Source organism: Mastigoproctus giganteus, chromosome 9 (assembly GCF_048544385.1).
Source record: "Mastigoproctus giganteus isolate SK-2022 chromosome 9, ASM4854438v1, whole genome shotgun sequence".
Classification (NCBI taxonomy): Eukaryota; Metazoa; Arthropoda; class Arachnida; order Uropygi; family Thelyphonidae; genus Mastigoproctus; species Mastigoproctus giganteus.
Window position 1 is genome coordinate 193907314 of NC_143583.1, and position 14715 is coordinate 193922028.

A 14715-nucleotide genomic window follows, 5' to 3' on the forward strand; every position below is an offset into this window, starting at 1 on the left:
TTTCTATCACTCCGTGCCAAGGGAGAGAATGACGTTTAAGTAACTTGGTTAAGCCTAGGGCCAAAACGATTTAAAATGTTTAAAAATATCTTTCTCCGCTTTCCTGTAAATGGAAGTGTGCAGACATGAAGTCGACATTTTGAATTCAGTTTCACCAAATATATAAAATTTTCTGAATATCAAGAATATCTAAGGATCCTGATTGGTCCATACTTGTGTTGGTTGTTTGCAGGAACTGTATACTCTTCCTGGAATTATAGGGAGTCTGCGTGGGTAGTGGTATTTACGGGGGCAATCAGCTATGCTGCTCCTTTGGATTCGATTCCTCTCAATGATTTTAAGTTCTCTTCTTTCGAGGATGTTGTTAGCCAATCTCAGATTTAGTGAATAAGGTTTTTCCTCGGGTTATTCCAAGTTTTTAGCTCCCAAAACATGCAAAAGCCCATGCAAGCAAGCTTTTACAAATACACGATATGATTACGAAAGACAAGCTCCGATACCATAAACATTTTCTTCTACTAATTATTAACAATCTATTCCATTTCTACAGAACCAAAACTAGAGAAATTTTCAGAAAAGTAATCTTTGTCCATAATTTTTTTAAGTGACAACCTTCAAACCAATTAAGGAAGCACAATTTCTTTTAAACAGATAAGACGCAAAAGCCTACCATAGAAGACGTTAAAAGATACGACGCTGGTAAGTATTCCCAATGATTACTATTACAACTTTGAATACAACGCAGTATTTTTCTTTTGAAATGTCATCTGTATTTTTTCCTCTATTGTTCAATTTAAAAGAAAAAGAAATCTTACAAATTTTCCATGTGGATACGTTTTTTAATCTTTAAATTATTCCTATTTTCGTTTGGTTTACATGTGAAATCATCTCCAAATTTTAAAGCAAAACTCACTTGTGTTCTGAAAGTCCACCGAATCATAATTTTACACGTATACTAAAAACTTATCTTTTCTTTTTCTTTTTTTTTTTTCTGCATTAACACATCATGATGTGTTAATGCAGAAATGAAAATATATGTACACGGAGGTTTTAAAAAGGTGCGCACAAATGCAGTGTCACTTGCCAGCATTTTCGTGTGTGGTCAGCTCCATCGCTAGCAGACATGGCAACCTGCGATCAATACTGATAGTGGCATTTATATATCAAAAATAACACGCTCTGCAGAGAATCAACACTCTTCCCGTGAATTAAAAAGCAGAACAAATTGTTGTCGGATCAGTATTGCGCTCCATTAGCAATATGCTGAACCTCTCTGGGGCAGACTTCTTCAGTAAACTCAATATGCTGAGCCCTACTTTAATACAGACTTTGGCTTCTATCATTTTTGCTTGATGTTAAAGAGTTCGGCTTTTTTACTGTCCTTCTGCCCCATATTAAAGTGTATCACGTTGAAGAGCTTCGAAAATGTTCTAAAAGACGTTTGAACTGTTTTTTTTTTTTAATTCCCTTTAAATTTGCAGCAAAAGGCACCGTGTCCTTTTTGAAATAAATTTTTTAAAATTGTGTAACATGTTAAACCAACTAAATTCCCTTACACATTACTTAAAACACCCTGCAGATACAGTGGTTAAACAATTAGTAACCTCTCTATTTTCAATTTCAAACACAAAACGCTTTAAACGTTCTGTAGGTGAGCGAAGAACAGATACTAGTTGTTTCCAACTAAGACCGAAATGGCTAGGAGGACCCCTTCGTTCCCCTCAACAATCTTGTTGCCTTTCTCTGTACACGCTCAAGCAACTCTACCCTCCTTCCTAAAATGAGGCCTCCAGACCTGTACACATTACTCAAGGCGTGGCCTGACCATTGCCTTATACAAAGGGATGATCACCAGAAAGATCTCCACGGAAACATGTGAAGGGAGATATCATTTGGTTCAGTTGACATGGCGCGTTATGGCCTTAGCTGACAATGCGCCATTAAAAACCAAATCAATCAGTTGATTAAGCTCATTTTGCTGTAAGAAAATGTGAATCCACAGTATGCAAGAGTTTCAATTTCAGGATAACATTAAATGATTACAGTACTGTCACGTGTTTAAGTTTATTTTGCTGTGAAGATATTGAAATTCTGAATAAAATTATTTCACTGAGGAAGTGAAATAAAATACATCAACGGTAAAAACTGGAGATTTTGGAGGGCTGGAAATCTGCGCATTTTTTTACAAATCATACTTACAAGTCCAAAAAAAAATCATATTTAGTTGGGCCCATATCTTTGGAGCAACCCTATCATCTCTGATGTTTAGCAAGTCATTATAATGCTGTAGTTTATTGCATTTCTAGCAGAAAATCAAACATCTGGCTTCAACTGAACGGGGCAACCTGCCATACCACACACCCAACATTTTCCATGAACTTAAATTTCAAAACGTTGCAAAGAAATGGGATGTTGAGAATGATAGTGGTGTAAGTCAGTAATTTTTTAAATAAGAGCTGTTCATATTTACCGCCTTCTCTAAGTGTCCACTGTTTAGTTTGATAGTAAGTAAGTCAAAGTTACAGTTCTAACCGTGAGCTGTTAGCCCTTGTTTTGAATAGTTAACAATATGAGAAAAAGGTTTAGAATCATAGTGAAGTAAGTCTGACTTACGCCATTCTGTTCCTAAACAGCTTGTGTGATGGAGGTTATTTTCAAAGTTTGTATTGTTGTAGTCTTCTTCTTCTTCTTCTTCCAGTCAAATAGTTCCCTGATGTGGCCACCAACAAAATCCTCCAACTGCATTGATCATATGCTATACGAGCGGCATCGCAAAATGTCACTCCCAAAAGTTCACTGATCCCATCCTTCCACCTAGTTGCAGGTCTTCCTTTAACAGTAGTTTTTGGAGTTGGTTTTGTTATGGTCTCTGTGGCATCAGATAATGTGGTGGTATGCCATTGCCTACACCACATGGCCGATTTTGAAAGGGGCCGGCTTTAATCATAGGAAGAGTCATCAGGCATCCCACGAGATGCTCTTGAAGAGAAAAGGTGACTACAGCAGAGCCCCACAGTGCAGAAGGCTGATTACAACTGGTTTTCGTCTGGTTTCCAGAGATCGTCTATGTATATAAACGGATGTATATTATTTATTACATTCGCACCAGTAGTTATATCTACAGTCAATGAATTTATTCATAAGGTGACGCTATCACCCCTCTTCTTCCTTCTTCGATTTCCAATTAATATCCAATCCAATATTTCTAATTAATTATGTCGAATAAATTTTAAAATAATTTTCTCCCAAACCATAAAAAATGCAACGTTTCCTTACCATAAACATATTTATAAGCTGATTCGCACAGTCTTAATCCCCCAATGAATACATTTCTTACGTTTTAAAATATTCGTTGCTGTATTTCAAATTTACACTCCTTTCTCGACACTTTTGTTGTATCTGATGGACGGGTGACAACAGCTTTAGAAAAAGTAAGGAAGGAGAAGATTAAAGGGGTGAATGGAGAAGAAGATTAAAGGGGTGAACATGTTATCTTTTGTGCTGCATATAGCAGCACAAAAGATAACTGACGAACAAAAATAGTTACTTAAGGATCGCATTAATATTTTCCCAGCATTTCAAAGTCATTACACTCGAAAAGATAATCCGAACAGGAAGTTCCTTAGCCCTAACTTGAATGTAAGTAAAATTTGTTGTGAATGGTGTGAGCAAAAAGAGGCTGAACCTCTTAAAGAGTATTACTACAGACACGTCTTCGGCACAGAATTTAATTTACATTTTCACCTTCCTCAACAGGACACTTGCAAGGCCTGTGACAAGTATAAACAGTCGATTGATGTAGAAAAGGACAAAGAAAAGAAAGGTGATTTAGAGAGGCAACATTTTTTTTTTTCATTTGGCTGATGGGGAAAAAGACAGAGGAAATTCTGACATCTATATAATCACGGTAGATTTACAAAAAGCCCTGCCATTTCCAAAATTAAATGTTTCTGAGGCCTACATGCAAACCTATAATTTAGGTTTGCATGACGTCGCAAATAACCTTGGCTACATGTACGTTTGGGATGAGACCACTGCATCCAGAGATTCACAAGAGATTCACAAGAGTTGAACAAAAAAAAAGGGTTATATTGGTTGTGGTTTGTATGGCTTGCACTGCACTTAATGAGATTAATTACTGTTCTCAAATGATATGTGGTTCTGAAGTACTCCAGGGCTATCTGAACTGCTACTAATTCTGCAGTGTAGACACTGCGTTCTTTTGGAAGTTGGCGTGCCAGTGTAGTGTCTGGGAATACTGCTGATGCTCCTACATGGTTCTCTGATTTTGATCCATCCGTATATATTGGTACATGGTTGGGATATTTAGTTCTATGTGCTGCATGCAGTTGTTGAAAGTTAATATCTGACAAGTTATTTTTATTCCAGGTTTGTGTGGAGAGTTCACAAGTTGTGGAGTGTTTTATTCATGGTGGTAATGTGTGCCTTTCAAGATCTGCAACATTATCTATGTTAAGATCATATTTTGTCAGTAGCTCTTGTAGTCTGATTCCTAGAGGCTTGTTTGCACTTTTGCGATTCCTATGTATGTTTTCCCATTTTGGTGAGAATAATAATGTCCAAGTCGGATGGTCTCCTGTGGATCTTACTTGTATGCACAGAGTAGGGCCAACTGTTGTCTCCTGAGGAACAATGGTAGTTCATTAGCTTCTGTATAAAAACTGTATGAAGGAGATGTGCGGAAGGCTCCTGTTGCTATTCGTATTGCACTATGGTGAATTGGATCTAACCATTTGAGGGCGCTCTTTTTGGCGGTAGCCGAAAAGAGCGCCCTCAAATGGTTAGATCCAATTCACCATAGATCCAATTCACCATTTGGCGGTAGCCAAAAAGAGCTTTGTGTTTTGTACAGATTGAGCAGGGTATAACGGTCTCCTTCCCAAAATACTGATGTTAAGACTTTAAGGATATTAAGTCGTCTCATACATTTTATTCGTAATTGCTTTATATGTTCTACGAAGGTTAACTTGTTGTCTAAAGTGAGTCCAAGAAATTTTACGCTTTGTTTGACGGGTATTTTGTGACCTTCTATTGTTAGTTCAGGGTCAGGATGTAAGTTTCTTTTCCTACAGAAATGTACGCAGACTGTTTTTTGTTGTGAAGTTCTAAATCCGTTTTTCTGAGCCCAACTACTGATTTTGTTAATTGCGCATTGTAGTTGCCTTTCTGTTGTTCCCATATTCTGTGCATGATACGATATACTGAAGTCGTCTCCATATAGTGCATGCGACACCGTGGATGGCAGTTGTTTTGTGATGCCATTTATTTTTATGATGAATAGTATAGCACTGAGGACAGACCCGTGGAGAACTCTTTCTTGTTTATACGTTTTTGACATGGTGTTCTGTACTCTGACCTGAAATGTTCTGTTTTTCATAAAGTTTTGGATGAAGAGTGGTAAATGTCCTCTGAGGCCTGTATCGTAGTATACCGTATCTCCATGCTGTGTCATATGCCTTTTTTATATCAAAAAATATGGTAACCATATGTCTTGAACTTATAAATGTATCTCTTATGTCTGTTTCTATTCTTACGAGATGATCTAAGGTGGAACGATTATGTCTAAACCCGCATTGCATACTGTTGAACCAATTGGTTGTTTCTAAAAACCAGATTAATCGTCTGTTGATTATTTTCTCCAAAACTTTGCTCAAGCAGCTAGTGAGCGCTATCGGTCGATAGTTGTTTGGGTTGTTCTGATCTTTATTGGGTTTTTGGAAAGCTAATACTATTGCATGATGCCATGCTTCAGGATATTGCTCTTCTTGAAAAATGCGATTGTACAGTTTAAGAAGGTTTTCTATTTCTTTTTGCTTCAGATGTTTAAGCATATCATAGTGTATATTGTCTGGTCCAACTGCACTTGGTTTTGTTTTTGATAATGCTTCACGTAATTCATGCAATGTATTTGGTTGGTTATAGGATTCAATATGTTTAGTGTTAAAATTAATTCTGTTTTTTTTTTTCAGTTTTCTCTTTATAGGTAAAAAATTCTTCACGATATGATTGTTTTGACGATACTTTGGCAAATGTTTCTTCTAGTATATTAGCTGTCTCTGAAGGTTCAGTAATGCTTTCTCCATTCCAGTGTAATACTAAGGATTGTTGGTTTTTGTATTTCCCGTATTTTGGAAAGTTTCCATATTGTCTGTGTATTTGTTGTTCTATTTATTGAGGAAGTAAACTGGATCCGGGAATTTTTTTTTTTTTTTTGGCTTGTTGCCTGGTATACCTGGCTAGCGCTCGTGCTTGTTTATATTTTAGGAGATTATCCGTTGTAGGATATCTTCAGAACTTATTCCATGCTTTGTTTTGTTGTCTTTTTGTTCTCATGCAATCTTCATTCCACCAGGATTTTGGATGTACCGGAAAACGAGTTGAAGCTCTGGGTATTGTTTGCTCAGCTGCCTGTATTAAGGTATCTGTGACGTGTTTCACAGCTTCATCGATTGATTTTTCTTGAATGCTTTGTGGATTAAACATTGCGAGTTCTCTAAAATTTTTCCCAGTTACCCTTTTCTATTTTCCAGCGGGGTGATCTGCTGGGATGACAGGGAGGGTTTCTGATTAGTGTGGTGATTACTGGGTAGTGGTCACTGCTGTATGGGTTTTCAATTACTTGCCACTTTAATTCTGGCAGGAATGAAGGGGTGCATATGGTTAGGTCTACTGCTGAGGTTGTACGACTAGGAAAGTGAAAATAGGTATGTTTACCGTTAAGTAGAGAAAGATTATGTTGATCTATTACTCGTCCTCGTCTGTTGATGTCAGTGTTTCCCCACAGATGACAATGCCCATTCATATCTCTCATTATACAGAAAGGTGATCGGAATTCGGAGATTAGTTGATCTATTTCTTCGAATGTTATATCTGGTCCTGGTGGAGGGTACATTGAACAGATAGTTACCTGAAATATTAGTGTTATTCTTACAGCTATCGCTTGGAGGTTGCTGTTTAAAGGAATGTGTTCAGTTGGGATGTGGTTATGAACCAAGATGGCTACTCCTCCATGCCGTCTCTTATTCTGTCTTTCCTATACATTGTATAATTTTTTACTGAAAGGATTTCTTGTTATCTAAGGTATGTCTCTTGAAGACAGAAGCATATTGGCGTATGGTGTGTTATTAGATACTGGACATCGTCGTAATTGGCTCGTAGTCCTCTATAGTTCCGCTAGATGAACTGATCCATTATTTTTTCCTAGGGCTTTCGGGGTACTTCCGAAATGGAGCATTCTTATGCTTTGTATCATCTTTTTCAGGTAGTTTGGCCGGTCCATGTGCATATCTTCTTCTGTGAAAATCTTCTAGTACTGGTTCTTCAGATGTGTTTATTTTTTTCTATTTCCATCTGTTCGGTTGCTTTGTGTTTATAGGTTTAGGACAGTCTTTGTTGTGGTGCTGATTTGTGGATATCTGTTCTGTGTGAATAGAAATTGGGTATTCACTGTTTTCTCCTGTTTTTGTGCCTTCAATCCACTAAGTGATTCTTTTGGCAGCATGGAAATTGCAGTTTGAACTTCTACTGATTTATATTGGATCACTGCTTATGCATATGATAGCTTGTTTGTAGGCCATGGCTGTATTATTCTCCTTGCTTCTTGGTACGTTGTGTTGTGTTCCGTTTCGTATTTCTGAATTAATTTCTCTTGTGTCCATTTTTCGTATGCTTTTGAATACGCTGGGTGTTCCCCTTTACAGTTTGTACGTTTCATGGTGTTGGCAGAGCAATCTGTAATCTCGTGTTCTTTAAAACCACATTTTGCACAGGTAGCCGAGTTTCTGCATGCTATTTCGAATGTCCAAATTTCTGATATTTGTAACATCGCAATGTATTTGGTATGTACTGTCTTACTTGGCAGTTCAGATATCCTGCTTTGACTGTTGTTGGAGGTTTCGGAGTATTAAAGGTTATGATTATAGTTCTTGTTGGAATTATATTTCCATCCCTTCGGATATTAATTCTCTTCACTCCTGTTATCCCTTGGCTTCTTAATTCTTCTGTGAGCTCTTCTTCTGACACATTGAAGAGGTCCCATTCGGAGATCACTCCTCTGGAAGAATTCAGCGTGTTCTGTGGTGTTACAACTACTGGTAATCCTCCAAAGGTTGTCGTTGCTAGCAACTTCTGGGAGTGTTTAGGACTTTCTTTTTCCACTAGTATGTCCCCGGATCTCAGGCGTCGAACAGACTTGGGAGATCCTACTACACCCTCTAATGTTTTCTGAATTACAAAGGGAGACATACGTCCTAATGTCTGATCTCCTGTCACATGTATAACAATGTATGTCGGTATTTTTGGTGGGTCCATATCTGTCTTCTGTCTCTCTACTTGGCAGGGATTTCTCTTGAAGCCCTGTAGTATCAGTAGTTATTTTTCTACTCATGTTTGCTCTTTTGGCCCTGGGAGTGTTACTTTCCTTTCCCAGGTTACCAGCCCCGCCACTTAGTGACCAAGCGGCTACTGTGTGTTAGGTTAGTAAAAGTGAGATTAAGGGAAAAAATAAGAAAGGTGAGTTTCCTTTCTGTATCTTCACTTACTGATTGTAAGACAAAGAGCTATTTCACAAAATAAAGGGAATTTAACGATGACAATTAAAGAAACTGGTATATTTTTTAGAACACTCTATAAATCTCTGGGAGTCGCTTAGTCACTAATGAATCGCTTGGCACCTGGGGCCTCCTTATCGTTAATGAAACTTAGCGAAAGCAAGAATAATTGCCTTGTGCCAGGAGTCCAGAAACTGCTCTTCAAGGAAGATTCTGTTGTATAGGAAGAGCAGATGGTCCATGGATCTTGGTGGAAGATGTTTGATCATTTCATAATGGATGAAATGATCAAATTGATCTGGTCCAACAGTGGTAGCTTTTGTGAAGGCAAGCGCTGTTTTCAGCTCATACATGGTAAAAGGCCCATTATATGTGTGGCAGCCTTTTGATCTAAAATTAAGGTCCTGTTTTTCAGTTTTGTGTTAAAAGACCAGAAACTCAGGGAAGTACACAGATCGGTTTGGAAGCTGAACATTCCTTGCTCTTGTGGTCATCCACACCACATCGCTGCACAGGCAGTATTACCATGACAAACTGTTTGTGAGTGGTCATATTTTTAATATTTAAAACACCTCAGTGTGTTTAGAATGTAAATCCTTTTTCCCAGTCTACCTTACAGCTAGTCACCTGGTCAACAGACAATGTAAAGTGGATCCAGGATTCTTTTTTGTTCTGACGTCGGATAAAACGTGCTTTGGCTCATGCACGTTTAAAAGCTATTAAATTGGCTGTGGTGGGATATCTGCATAAAATCTCCCAAGCTTTGTTTTGCACCTTTTTCGCTGTTGTGGATTCCACCATGGTTTGGAAAATTGTGGAAACTGGGAAGAAGTTTTAGGAATTGCGATTGCAACTGCTTGGACGATACTTTCTGTGATGTAAGTGACTGCATCATTGATAGGCTCCTGACTGACTGTAGTGATGTCAAAATTTGCCAGATCTTGAAAGGCATTCCAGTCAGCCTGACCAATCTTCCACCACAGTAACCTAAAAGGAAGACACGGACTCCCACAGTGTAATCAGATTATCACGGGAAAGTGATCACTTCCGTCCAACTCCCAGGTGAGAGAAGAGAGGAGAGCAGAGCATATAAAAAGATCAATGGCATAAAACGTACGGGTAGACATGTGGAAGATTTGTTCTCACATTTAGAAAGGAGAGGTCATTATTATTCAGCATATGCTCTATGACTCGTCTCCTTCCATTGTTGCTAGCACTACCCCACAGGATGTGCTGTCTATTAAAATCCCCGAGAAGTAAGAAAGCGGAAGACAACTGCGTCACAAGATCATCAAGGTCTTCCTGGGAGGTGTCAGTCCCAGGACTGTAAAATCCACTGTAAGGCGAATTGCAACAGCCTCTATTCTGGTGTAAATAGCACAGGCTGAACTGGAATCTGGTTGCCCACAAGGACAGCCACTCCTTCACGAACAGGACCATCCACTATTCTATCCCTACAAAAAATTGTGATGCTACGCATGCTGGTGTCTTCATTTGCCTTTAGGTAAGTCACCTGCAAGAAAAAGCGAACTGGCTCGTGCTTTTTCAGGTGGGCCTTGATGTCGTCAGTATTTCGCCAGATTCCACAATTCCACTGTAGGAATTTAGCCATTATTTTGGCTTGGAGTTTATCTTTTGAATTTATCTTTTTTTGGGAAAGTGTGTATGCTGGCCCGTGTCCATTTCTTCCTCCGCAAAGAGTTCCAAGACTGATTTGTCTGGTACATCCTTATTATTAGTCACATGGTGCAAAGAATCCTGAGGCTTATGCTGCACCAGCCAAAAATAATCTGAGTACCCTGATAGACAGAGAGATATAGGAGGGAATCACCAATAAAGAGAAGAATGATGATATCCAGCTCCGGACCCTGGGTGTGCCAAGCCAACACTCGCCAGATGTGAGCCCCTGTTAAACAATGGAGCCTCTACATCCATTGTTTCTAGTATTACAGGCGGCTCTTCCGATTTTTTGGCTTTTCTTTACCACTTGGTTTTGGTAGTGGTGGAGCACTAAGAGGTACAGATATAGAAGTGGAAGCTACTGTTTTTTTTGGGTGGGCTTTTGTGAACGCAATAAATAGCGGGCAATCGAAGTGAATGACTCTCTTGGTGATACAGTCAACTGTTTATGTACTGATAGTGCACTTCACATCTGAGCGTATGAAGGCTTCCCGCTATTTATCAGTTGGATGCGTTTTCTAGCCTCTGGGTAGGAGTATTCAGCTGTTTTTATTTTTTGGCTTAATTTTTCATCTTTCCACCGCTGGCATTTTTTATAGTAGGCAGGGTGCCCTCGGCAATTTACACAGATCGGTTTGGAAGCTGAACATTCCTTGCTCTCGTGGTCTTCCACGCCACATCACTGCACAGGCAGTGTTACCATGACAAGCTCTTTGTGGGTGGCCATATTTTTAATATTTAAAACACCTCAGTGTGTTTAGAATGTAAATCCTGACTGGGCAGTTTAAATACCCTGCCTTGGAGTGTTGAATGTTAGGATGAGAACTCTGGTAGGGACGAGATTCCCATCCTTTCACATCGATATTCTCTTTTGACAGTCATAACTCCTTGGTCTTTCAATTCAGAGCAGATCCCTTTAGGGACATCAAGGTCCTGCTCTTTAAGAGTTGTTTTGTGGGGTGTTAAGCTGATCGGTACCCCCCCCCCCCCCCCCATGGATGTAGATTTCAGGATTTTTTGCTTGCTTTGTGTTTGAAACTTCGACTAAAAGGTCGCCAGAACACAGCCGTTTTACGGATTTTGGTGATCCTGCCAACCTTTCTAATCCTTTGTGGATGAAGGGTGACATCTTCCCAGTTGACTGCTCTCTGGTGGAATGGACAATGAGGAAAAGCAGTGTCACAAGTGGTTTTATCATCATTTCTGGCTGCTTTCTCATCTGATCGATTAGACAGGGGCTTTGTTGGGCCCCCAGAAAAAATGAGATTTAAATTACTCATGAGTAAGATAATTTCCGATGCCCTAAGTATCTCACCCACCACAGAGCCCTATTAGAGGACACCCACTCGTGAACTAGCAGGTACTGTGTACACAAATAGGATGCCAATTTTGCATGTTTCCAATAAGCCTTGATCCCATCCCAGGACCAAAGTGATGGAGACTTATTGGAACACAGTTGACCCCAGCAGTAAAAACCACCCAACTGATCCCAGTCGGGCCAGTCCAGGACCTCCATCTTGTCAAAGCAGGGTCCAAAGTGGTGTATTAAGGCTGGGCCCCTCAACCACCAGGATCCCCCTTTTTTGAGTTTCCACAGGTCGCAGCCTATCTGCTTTGTGATTTGATTACAGACTAACTTATATCTGCCATAGGCTTGTGTCGCCTGATAATTTATGTGCATCCCATGCATTTTTCTTCTCTGCCAAAAGTCTCATTAGTTCATCTGCCATCTATTTAGGCCTAAACCTCGAACAGTATTTCTTAGTTGGGAGAAAAAGCCAATCCTTGAATGCTTCCCATTAAAATTTGCTGTTGGTCCCATTGTACAGAATTTAAAAATTGACACCACCGTAGTTACCTTTACAAAAGCAAAACCCTTAAGATGGTAGTTACTTTGAGTTAATCCGTCAGCACACGGTCAGGAGCGTATTGACACAAAGTCTGTGGCATCACTCGCAACATGATCAAAAGAGGGAATTTAAGTACAGGTAGTTCTCGACTTTACGAGTTAATTAGTTCCTAGCACGCGCTCGTAAAGCAGGAATTTATTTTCCAAAGACATATGGTTAAACATAGGGGGTATGTTTTCACCAATGAAATTAGTTAGCTAATTAGTTTATGTTTAAACAATGATCGATTTATCGAAAGAAATGAAAACGTATCCTATAAAATCAAGCAAATTATAATAATAAAGAAATTATTTACGACTTACAAACTTTAAAGAATATTTATTCTTCATCATCGATTAAATGCACACTCATTATTGGCTTGGCACTCGGTTTGATGCACAAGGAGCAGTCTTCAGAAATGTTTTAAGAGGAGTTTGTTTCCAAGATAATCTTATAAATTTCAGGATTGCATGCATAAGCATTTTTTTAACGGCTCACACAAATTGCAACTAACATGATTCACGTGGAGTAACAAGTTTACGAAGCTTAAAAAAAATGAAGAGAAGATTCTGAAAATGTATCTATGTTTTTTATACGATTGAAGATTTCAGTAAAGGGGAAACACATTCCACCATAACATAAAAAAACCACACAATTTCAGCTATCGGTATTTTCGCAAATGCAAGATCGCGTTACTACCCGTTTATAATTGTTTGCAGTAACAGAAAAACCCAATAAACCGGAAGTACAAATTGTTTTTATTGCTTTATGGTCTTGACCTCCAGAAATGTGCTTTAAAAAAATATTACAAAGGTGTTTAAAATTGATCTTATATCAGAAAATATAACAATTAAAGTGTAGTGCATTTTAATGATTTGAATTGTAACTAATACAATTTACAAATCACGATCACTTTTTATATGGCCTTAAGGTCATGCTCGTGACCTTAAAAATAGCATTTTAGAGAGATAAATAGCTTAGTTATACAGCAAAAATTTCAACTTCCGAGATCTTGAAACAAATTAGCAAAAAACAATGTGTTATTGGGTTCATATTACGATATTTTAAAGATACGATGGTGTCTCTGGAAATGATTAATTTCGTAAAGCGGGGTACACTTTATTGTATAGCTACGAACGTGGTTTGGAATGTGATATTTATGAATGTTTACCATTCATTTTTTGCAATTAATGTTCATATTTTTGATTTTGTTGATACTTGGGAAAGAAAAAAAAAAAAAAAAAAAACTCTTAAAGTGAGAACTGCCTGTATTGCTAACAATATAGGGTACTTCCAACTTTGTTTATAAAGCAATATTTTTTAATTATTCTGATAAGTGATTGTTTTTGGGGGTTTACTTTAAAATGAACACCCTGTAGCATGCTAAAACTATGCAATATTTTCTTACTAACAAAAAACAGTTTACTACCTGTTAATTTAAATCAATTACACACAGCCTGTCTCACGTAAAACTGCTGCAAACATAACTGCAACGCATCTTTTTTTTTTTTTTTACATTAAATCAACCAATAAATGACAAGCTGAATGTGTTCCAGCTAAATCCACTCCATTAACATTCAAAAAGTGTCATTGTTTTCAGGATTAACAGTATCTTTTTCCAAGAAGGCTAATCTTTGTGCATTTATCTATTATCCTAAGTAAATATTAATAATGTTAAAACTATGTGTATTAATTTTATTACAAATTCACCAGTTACAGCTGATATTTTTTCTCAATTTTTAATTTCAGGTGAAATGGCAGGACTTGCTCTGGGAATGTTATTTCTTGGTATCCTGTTAACAGTTTCAATGTACTTTCTGTACATAAATGTGAACAAAAGCAAACAAAAAGATGACACTGAAAGGATAGCTTATGAAATGTAGTACAAAGAAAGACCTTATGTTTTTTTTTTTAAACCCACTGTGTGAACTAGAAATAAAAAAACCACACATTTAGAAAAGTGAACCAATGCAAATACTCTAATAAATCATATATATTCATTGTGATAATAGGTTATGGCAAACGAAATGAATAACAGTATCCAAATCTCAACAATTCCAATACCATAAATTTTAATGATTGCTGCCTTTATTTTGACAAATAACTGATGTATACGTGAAGGATAACTTGTTGCATATTGTTCATATAGATTTTTAGTGGAAAAATCTTCTTATCAATGAAGGGAAGTTTTGATCACACAAGTGGGCAGTTAATTTTAAAGTCTCTCACAAGAGGTAGCATATCAAAGAATTTCCATATATTAATTTATTCCATTACAGGGAATATATCTGCAAAAAATAGAATTTTTTTTATAAGCTAGTTAACTATTTACCACAAATTAATATTACAACCTGCAACAGAGAATTATATCCAATGTACTATTCAGTCTTATTGTTATCAATTTTCTAGATATCTTCTCCCCTTTCAGCAGTGCCAATGATGGTAGGAGGAGGTATTAAGAATGATTTTTTTAGCAATTTCTGATTATTTAATTTAAGTGGTACTAGTCTATCCAGCACATGTATATATGTAATTTATTTCTTTTATATATATATATATATATATATATATATATA